Source organism: Taeniopygia guttata, chromosome 16 (genome assembly GCF_048771995.1).
Source record: "Taeniopygia guttata chromosome 16, bTaeGut7.mat, whole genome shotgun sequence".
Lineage (NCBI taxonomy): Eukaryota > Metazoa > Chordata > Aves > Passeriformes > Estrildidae > Taeniopygia > Taeniopygia guttata.
The window spans coordinates 1880024-1888229 of NC_133041.1; the positions used below are offsets into that span (position 1 = coordinate 1880024).

Below are 8206 nucleotides of genomic sequence, written 5' to 3' on the forward strand. Positions count from 1 at the left end.
GGAACAGATCACCTTGAGTGCCACCACAGGGCACCCACAGGATGGCCGAGGGGTCAGAGCCAGTCAGCGTGGATTTAGTGGGGCAGGTCCTGCCTGAGCACCCTGATCTCCTTTTATAACCAGGTGACCCACCAGTGGATGTGGGAAAGGCTGTGGATGTGTCCATCTGGACTTCAGCAAAGCCTTTGACACTGTCTGTGACAGCATTCCCTGGAAAAGCTGCAGCCCATGGCTTGGGCAGGTTCCCTCCTGGCTGGGAGATGGAAGAGCTGGCTGGAGGCTGGGCCCAGAGAGGGGTGGGGATGGTGCTGCACCCAGCTGGTGTCCAGTCCCTGGTGCTGTCCCCAGGGATCTGTGTTGGGCCCAGTCCTGTTTAACATCTCCACCGATGATCTGGGTGAGGGGATCGAGCCCACCATCCCCAAATTTGCAGGTGACACCAAGCTGGGTGTGAGTGTGGATCTGCTGGAGGGCAGCACAAGAAGACACAGCCTTCAGCTGCACCAGGGGAGGTTTAAGCTGGACAAGAGGAAGAAGTTCTTCACAGAAAGGGTGAGTGGGCATTGGAATGGGCAGGCCAGGGGGGAGGTGGCAGAGTCACTGTCCCTCTCCAGTGGCACTCAGTGGCATGGTCTGGATGACAAGGCGGTATTAGGGCATTGGTTGGACTTGATGATCCCAAAGGTCTTTTCCAGCCTATTTGATTCTGTCATTCTGTGATGATTGGGACACTCTGGGACCATTGTGACCCTGCAGGGCCTCGTGGAACTAAGAGGACCATGGTGACACTGTGCAGCCCCATAGAACCAGGGCTCCATTGGGTGCTCTGGGGCCCAATGGAACCAGGGAGTCCCCGTGACACTGGGTCCTGGTGGAACCACAGAGGCCATGGTGACACTGCGGGGCCTCGTGTGACCGAGGGGTTTCACCATTGTGACACTGCAAAACCAAGGAGAGCATTGGGAGAGTCCAGGGCCCAGTGAACCAAGGGGCCGTTCTGACACTGCGGGGCCTCATGGAACCCAGGGGACATTGTGACACTGCAGGACCTTGTGTAACCAAGGGGCCACTGTGACACTCTGGGGCCTCCAGGAATCTGGAAGGCCACTTTGACACTGTGTGGGCTCATGGAAACAAGGAGTCCATTGTGACACTAAGGGGACTTGTGGAACCACAGAGAGCATTGTGACAGTGTGGGACCTCATGTGACCATGGGGCCTTTGTGACACCCTGGGGCCCCATGGAACCAAGGGGCCACTGTGAAACTGCGGCACCAACGAGAACATTGTGACACTGTGAAGCCCTGTGGAACCAAGGAGTCCATTGCCACATTTTGGGGCCCCATGGAACCAAGGAGTCCATTGTCACATTTTGGGGCCCCATGGAACCAAGGAGACCAGTGTGACAGTGCAGGGCCTGGTGTAACCAAAGGGACATTGTGACACTGAGGGCCCCTTGGAACAAGGACATCTTTGCAGATGACACCAAGCTGGATGTGGGTGTTGATCTGCTGGAGGGAAGGAGGGCTCTGCAGAGGGCCCTGGACAGGCTGGATCCAGGGCCCAAATCCAACAAGGTGACGTTTAACAAGTCCAAGTGCCAGGTCCTGCACTTTGGCCACAACAACCCCTGGAGCGCCACAGGCTGGGGACAGAGGGGCTGGACAGCAGCCAGGCAGAAAGGGACCTGCAGGGACTGATGGACAGCAGGCTGGACAGCAGCCAGGCAGAAAGGGACCTGCAGGGACTGATGGACAGCAGGCTGGACATGAGCCAGCTGTGTGCCCAGGTGGCCAAGAAGGCCAATGGCTCCTGGCCTGGATCAGGAATGGTGTGGCCAGCAGGAGCAGAGCTGCTGTGCCAGCACTGATCTGCCCCCAGCTCTGCACACAGATATTGCTGCTGCAGCTCCAGAGAAGGCAACAAAAGGGCATCTCTGCAGAAAACTCTGCTGGGAGATCCTTTAGATCCTGGAAAGCCACCAAGAGCACAGACCCTCATTGACAGAGTCTGGGGCCACAGGGAAGGTGGAGAGAAAAAAGATGAGAAATGGCACAACCAATGACATTTCCTTGTGGACAACATTATAATGTAAAACAAAGAAAAAGAACCTCCAAATGGAAAAGAACAAGAAGTATCAAAGATGACTTTCATTACAAGTGATTTGCAGAAATTGGCCAGCAGTTTAATGTTCCTGAAAGCATCCAGTCATCAGTGTCAACACTGCAGCCTTGAGCTCCTGGTTCCTCAGGCTGTAGATGAGGGGGTTCAGGGCTGGAGGCACCACTGAGTACAGAACTGACAGGGCCAGATCCAGGGATGGGGAGGACATGGAGGGAGACTTCAGGTGAGCAAACACTGCAGTGCTGAGGAACAGAGAGACCACGGCCAGGTGAGGGAGGCAGGTGGAAAAGGCTTTGTGCCGTCCCTGCTCAGAGGGATCCTCAGTACGACCCTGAAGATCTGCACATAGGAGAAAACAATGAACACAAAACAACACAAGGATGAACTGACAGTAACCACAAGAACCCAATGTTCCCTGAGGTAGGATTTGGAGCAGGAGAGTTTGAGGATCTGTGGGATTTCACAGAAGAACTGGCCCAAGGCATTGCCATGGCACAGGGGCAGGGAAAATGTATTGGCTGTGAGCATGAGAGCATTGAGAAAGGCACTGGCCCAGGCAGCTGCTGCCATGTGGGCACAAGCTCTGCTGCCCAGGAGGGTCCCGTAGTGCAGGGGTTTGCAGATGGACACGTAGCGGTCGTAGCACATGATGGTCAGGAGGAAATACTCTGCTGACATGAAGATCAGAAGGAAAAAGAGCTGAGCAGCACATCCTGTGTAGGAGATGTCCCTGGTGTCCCAGAGGGAATTGTGCATGGCTTTGGGGACAGTGGTGCAGATGGAGCCCAGGTCGCTGAGGGCCAGGTGGAGCAGGAAGAAGAACATGGGCGTGTGCAGGTGGTGGCCGCAGGCTACGGCGCTGATGATGAGGCCGTTGCCCAGGAGGGCAGCCAGGGAGATGCCCAGGAAGAGGCAGAAGTGCAGGAGCTGCAGCTGCCGCGTGTCTGCCAGTGCCAGCAGGAGGAAGTGGCTGATGGAGCTGCTGTTGGACATTTGCTGTGGCTGCACATGGGCACCTGTTCATGGAGAAAGGACAGTGACAAGTCAGGAGAGGCTGCTTGGAGCCAAACGTGAGCCATTCCCTGTAGACTGTCCTGCTGGGACGCACCTACCCTTGTTCCTGCTCTGGGAAAACCGTTGGCTGCAATCAGAGCACGATCACACTCGCACCTCACCCTGGGATAAACCAGACCCTGCCCGGAGCAGAGGGATCGCTGAATGTCTCAGCCTCTCCAAAGGTCTCTGGGCAAGGTCTCAGCACCCCCTTGTTCCAAGGACACTCACGGCTCCCTTGGCCAGCCCAGCAGCATTTCCTCAGCTGTGGCAGCTCTGCACTTCCCCGTGGGACATTCAGGGAGCTCCCAGAGGCTCTGGCACAGATCTGGACCCAGGAGGGCAGCTCAGAGCTGGGAAGGGCACAGCAAGGAGATCCCAGGCTGTGCCCATGGGGGGATCTCAGGGAGGGGCTCAGCTCATTCCCCTTTCCCATGGACTGCTTTGCCCATAGCCCCACAGGTCCCAGGGAAGCTTGGACACCCCATTCCCATGGACACCCCTGCCTAGCAGGAATGCCAAGGGCAGTGCCTGACTCAGCTGCTGCAAATTCCAGAGTCACCCTGAGAGCCCCAGGTAGCAGTGATAATATCAGGGGAGTGCAGAAACAAGAGAAGATGTTGTGGTGCTGTGCCTGAGAGGGCAGAGACAGCTGGGCACTCAGGACAGTGTTCCCGTGCCCAGCTGTGCCTGGCACCTCCCACACACCAACAGTGCCCTCCTGCCCCGGCAGTGCTCTGTTCAGCCCCCTCTGCTTCCCTGAGCATTTCCCTGGGCCTGGACATTCCCTCCTGAGAGGTGCCTTGTCCCTGCCAGCGCTCACAGAGCCCATCCCACCCTGTGTGCCCTCGGCCCGGCCCTACAGAAACCTGCCTGTGTGCAGGGCCCTGGCTGGGGCAGGCTCTGTGTGCAGCTGGGCAAGGGCAGCTCAGGAGAGCCCTGCTGGGCCCTGCAGAGGTGATGCTGCTGCTGTCCAGGGCTGAGGAGTGGCTGAAGGCCCTTTGGGAGGCTCCCAGCAGAGAGACTGACCACCCAAAGTCACAGTCCTGGAGTCTCTGTAAATGTTCAAGCATGACTTTGATGATCCTGTGTGTCCCTTTCAACTCAGAATGTTCTGTCATTCTGGGATTAAAATTCCTGTTCTGCTTCTCTCATCCCACTGTTGTCTATAATAAAAAGAGAAAAAACCCCTTGCAGCAGTGTTAGAACAGTAAAGTAAAAACCAGACTGCGGCTTCCGGGGGTCACTTGCGGCTGTCCCCCGTTCCTCCCCGGCCCCCCGGGACCCCTCCGGCTCGCTGTCCCCTCAGGGGACCGGGGTTTGCCGCGGTCCCGCTGCACTGGGCTCACCAGGCAGCGGCTGGGTTTGCACGGTCCGAGCGGCGGTGCGCCTCGGTCGCCGCAAGGAGTCGAGATAAAGAGACGAAGAGAGGTCAGTTGTGTGCAGTCCAGAGAGATTGTATTGCCTGAACGGTTGCAGGGACAAAAGACCCTGGTGTTGCAGCATTTTTGAGAGAAAGAGGACATGAGTTATGAGATGTGAGCTACTCCAGTCTAGGCCTCAGATTTGGGCCTGGCGAGGCCTTCAAGCCTCTGACACAGTTAGAAATTCAGAGCTTGTGGCGCAGATAGAAATAGTCCTAAGGTGTGATGGGGACCACTGGGCTGTCTGGGTGTGAATTAGTACAGCTTTCATAGTGTAAGGTGTAGGCCGTTTTAAGGAAAAGGTAAACAATGTTAGCTTGCCAATCAAAGTGTCTTTGTTTTTGTAAACTATGTAGAAGCTTATATAAACTACCACCTTATCTTGAATAAATGGAGAACGTTTGATTAACCACATTGGTTCAGATCTGCGTTTGTCTTGTCCAGCTTTCCGTTTTCCTGAGATTCCCTGGCTTTTCCCTGGGCTACTGCCCAGATACAGTTTTATACAGCAAAAATAAGAGATAAGGTCTAAACAATAGAGGCAGTGTCCAGCATGGGCTCATCAGAACCACCCCAGGGGTCGGGTCCAATGGGAACTGCTCAGGGGTGGGGAAAAAGGGGTTTACAGAAAAATGCTGAAGCAAAACTTTCCCGAAACAATGGGGCATACATAAATGTATCTTTTCCTCAGTTTCCCATTCCCAAGGCCTTTCTAAAACCCTTTCTCCACACTACCGCGCCAGCACGATAGCAACACCAGACCTTTCTTGGAAGCTTCCAGGTGTCCCAGTGGGAATGGGGCACACTCAGCCCCTGATTTCAACAATTTATTAAGGTTGATTATTTAGGATATCTAACAGGAACATCCAATAGGAGATTCAGTTTCCTCAGTTACACGCCCCTGGCTCAACCCGTTGGAGTAAGTCCAGGGCCTTCTTTGTCCCAGTTTTTGTTATCACTGCTCACATTCACTCACTCTGGCTGCTCTGCACAAGAGATAAGCACAGAATGTACTCACAGGGTCTGTGGGCATTGGGATGTTCCAGCTTTAGGAGATCACTGCAGGAGCTGCAGCTGCATTGTCCTGCAGCCAGAGGTTCCTGTGCCAAGGGCTGGCAGTGATTCTGCCCCAGGCACTTCTCAGCCCTTCCCAGCCCTGACTGATTGAAGCTCTCTGTGCCTCTGTGCTGTGCCCGGGCTGGCTGCAGGCAGTGCCCCAGCCCTGCTGGGCTGGGAGAAGAGCTGCTCAGCAAGACAAATGTGCTTTTGAAGCTCCGCTTGGTTACCAGCATCACCCTCTGTGCCAGGAGCCCTGCCCAGCTCAGCAGCACAGACACAGCACAAGGACTTTAATGACCCTCTGGGGCTTTGTGCTCAGGCCCTGAACATCAGGCCCTGAGAGGGAGCTGCAGAAACCTCTCCAGAACTCCAAGTCAGAATCCAACTCCAAAGTTTCTCTGACTTTTAATGGGTCCCACTGAGGGACATGACTGAGAAAGTGTCCCCAGGCCCCAGGCAGAGCAGAGAACTGGAGGCACTGATGACAGGTGGGGACAAAGAGAAGCCAAGTCTTGGTGCCCTGGGGCACAGCAGGGTCTGTGCCACCAAGGGCTGTGAGGAGACACCTTGTCCTGAGGCCATGGGGCCTCCTGGCACAGCCCCAGCCAGGCTGGGCACTGTCACCCCCTGGTTCTGCCCTCAGCATCCCCCCCTAGCCCACATCCCAGTGGCCTCAAGGATCTGCTGGAAGGAGTCCCTGGGGAGCCTTGGTCAGCAATGGCCCTGGGGGCTCCTTCATGCTCCCAGGGACTGCAGGTTTTTCAAAGGACTTTGGCTTTTGCTTTTGACTTGGAGTATCTGAGAGCTTTCTGCAATCATGGCCTCCAATTATCTACTTTAATTAGTCCCTGGAGAGGCTTTGTCAGGAGCAACACTCACTGGGGCTCATTAATGCTTCAAGGTACTTCAGTTCTTTTAAGGTACTTGGTGTTTCCCTTTTGATCCAGCCTCTGTGAGAGGTTTGTGCAATCATGGCCCCAATTATCTGCTTTAAGGAGTCCCTAGAGAGCTTTGTACTGACACTCAGTGGAGCTCATTAATGCTTTGAGATACTCAGGGTTTTTAAGGTACTTTGGACTTTCCACACTGAGAGGTCTTTGTGCCATTTTGAGTCTCTGAGAGGTTTTTGTGCCATCTCAGCCTCCAGTTCTCTCGTCCAAGGAGTCCATGAGGAGCCTGTGTTGGGGATGGACCTCAGTGGGACCCATTCATGCTCTGAGACTCCAACCACTTTGGGGCTTTCTTTTGGCTTTGAGTCCTGGAAAGGTTTGTGCAATCTCCTCTCAGGCCCTGAGGTTTCAGGGCTCAGTTCCAAATGCACCATGGGGCTCATTGGGATCAAGCAAGTCCTGACAAACCATGGCTCTGCCGTGATTTCCCTCTTGTCTGAGGCAATTAATCAGGAAGTTTCTGTAGTGATTTTTGTTCATAATTTTAAGATTTCTTGGCCAATGCATCAATTAGTGTGGTGGGTACAGTGTTGGCTAATTACCAGGGCACTCACTAGAATATACTTACTCATTTCCTGCTATGAGGTAGGATTAGGAGAAAGGAAAAGTTTGCTCAAAACTTTAAATGGGTGTAAAGAAAAGTTTATTAACAGTAACTAAAAGAAAGAGTAATAAGAATCAGACAAATTTTTCAGAACACTTCCTCTCTCCATACAACCTGACAATGTAAAGAGAAAAAACCTAAAGTTTTCAGTCAGTTCACTACCTCTAGAATAGTCTTGCTTCAGTTAACTTAGCAGGAGAAGTTCCTCTTGTTAACGTTATTGACACTTCTCCAGAAGAAAACAGGTATCTCATGGCTTTTCATTTCCACGAACAGCAACTGCCCAGAAAAATCTGTAATTGTCAAGTCCCTCTCATTTTTTCACAGCTTTTCCCACAGCTCTGTTTATAGTCCATGTTAACTTATGGGGTATTAGTTTCAAGATCAGCTATTTAAGAGCAAAGGTTCTCTTCATCTATGTCTGAAATCATCTTCATCTCTGGGAACAGAGGTCTTCCTCTTCTCTCCCTGGGGGCACAGGGTCTCATAACTCTTTTTTTTTTATTTTAAAACTTCTTATGGGATCACAGCTACTGCAACATTTGCTTACTTTAGCATGGAGGCCTTTGCTGAAACAAGTCATCTCCCCAGACTTTTCAATGCATTACAGGGAAAAAGAGAGTCTGATGTATCCATGACATCCTTCTCCATAGCTTTACCAGAGGATTTCAGCCCCAGGATCAAGGCATCTCCTCATCCCTCCTGTGTGGGACTCAACAACCTCTTCACTGACCTCAGTGGGTTCATGTTGCTGCTCTGTGTGCCTGCCCTGTGTCCTTTTCTCTCACTGGAGGCAGGATGGCAGCACTGGCAGAGTCAATATCTGCCCGGGGCTGCAGATGGTTTCGTGAGCCCGGCCGGGCTCGGTCCTTGCGGCCGGAGCTGTTTTCCCATGGAGGTTTCTGCAGCGGCTGCGCTGGGGCTGTGTCAGGCTGGGCCGCGCTGGGGCAGGGCCAGGATCTCAGCAGCCAGGCCAGAGCCCAGCAGCAGCAC

The 8206-nt window shown here is 53.6% G+C and overlaps 1 pseudogene; it reads right to left on the bottom strand.

Moving 5' to 3' along the window:
- Window positions 1–2184: 2184 nt before the first annotated feature.
- Window positions 2185–2771, bottom strand: LOC140685175 (olfactory receptor 14J1-like; annotated as a pseudogene).
- Between the last annotated feature and the right edge of the window lie 5435 nt (window positions 2772–8206).